Raw genomic sequence first — 1,110 nt, 5'->3', positions numbered from 1 at the left:
CCCCCCCCCCCCCCCCCAGCTCACGGCCAGATGGGCCACGTGTAAGGGAGGGATGCGGCTGAGGGTGTTAAGGACAACGTGAGGGAGTAACTTCCAGGCGTTGCTTCTGTTAATATAAAAACATTTACTAGATGCATGTCATTCCTTTAGGACCGTCCAAGGCACCGAGCTTCTGGTATAAGGTGGAGCCGTCCCCTGCTCACGGCTACAGGTCCGTGCGGCTCCTGTGGAAGGTGAGCAGCCCGTCTGCTCCAGCTCCCCTGTGGAAGTGCGTTGTAGGTGACGCGACGCGCGGGGCTTTAACGCACATGTTCGTTCATCTGACCGTCAGCAGCGCATTGAATCAGCTCAGCACGCGGAAGCCCACGATTGGCATTTGCTGCCCAAGGGCAAGCACAAGCCGTGGCAAAAGCCTCAGCGTGGCTGGGGGGGGGGCGGGGGAGGGCTGTGCGGACAGGGACCGAGTCTCGTTGGCTCTCCCGGTGCCCAGGAATCATGAGGAAAGGTCTGCGTGACCAGAGTGCACGCAGGAGCGGAGATAAATGGTTGTGTGCTCCATACACATGCGTGCAAGGCTCATACCAGAAAAGGCAGAAACACACTGGGACGTGTGTTAAACTGGCCCCACAGCCGCCCTCCCACCTCCTCGGCCCATGGGCAGTGCTCCTGCCCCTGCGGTGAGCACGGCGTGGAGGCCGGGCCCATCGGTGAGCACTGAGGGCGAGCCTGCTCCAGGGTCAGCACACGGGGAGTCAGCTCTGGTCTGGCTTCAAGGCTCATACCAGAAAAGGCAGAAACACACTGGGACGTGTGTTAAACTGGCCCCACAGCCGCCCTCCCACCTCCTCGGCCCATGGGCAGTGCTCCTGCCCCTGCGGTGAGCACGGCGTGGAGGCCGGGCCCATCGGTGAGCACTGAGGGCGAGCCTGCTCCAGGGTCAGCACACGGGGAGTCAGCTCTGGTCTGGCTTCAGGGAACACACTCTAACATGGAGTGTCTGTTACAGACCCTGCAGGGAACATGCTCTAACATGGAGTGTCTTGCAGACCCTGCAGGGAACATGCTCTAACAAGGAGTGTCTGTTACAGACCCTGCAGGGAACACACTCTA

At 60.8% G+C, this 1,110-nt stretch overlaps 1 protein-coding gene across 1 annotated transcript in view; it reads left to right on the top strand.

Moving 5' to 3' along the window:
- IL6ST (interleukin 6 signal transducer) overlaps positions 1-1,110 on the top strand; it is a 22,664-nt gene that overhangs the window by 13,148 nt on the left and 8,406 nt on the right. The gene's annotated exons all lie outside the window — the stretch shown is intronic.

The sequence above is a fragment of the Myotis davidii genome, unplaced genomic scaffold, assembly GCF_000327345.1.
Source record: "Myotis davidii unplaced genomic scaffold, ASM32734v1 scaffold496, whole genome shotgun sequence".
NCBI classification, from domain to species: Eukaryota; Metazoa; Chordata; class Mammalia; order Chiroptera; family Vespertilionidae; genus Myotis; species Myotis davidii.
Note: the sequence above shows the minus strand (reverse complement) of the source record. Positions and strands in the feature narration are given on the sequence as shown.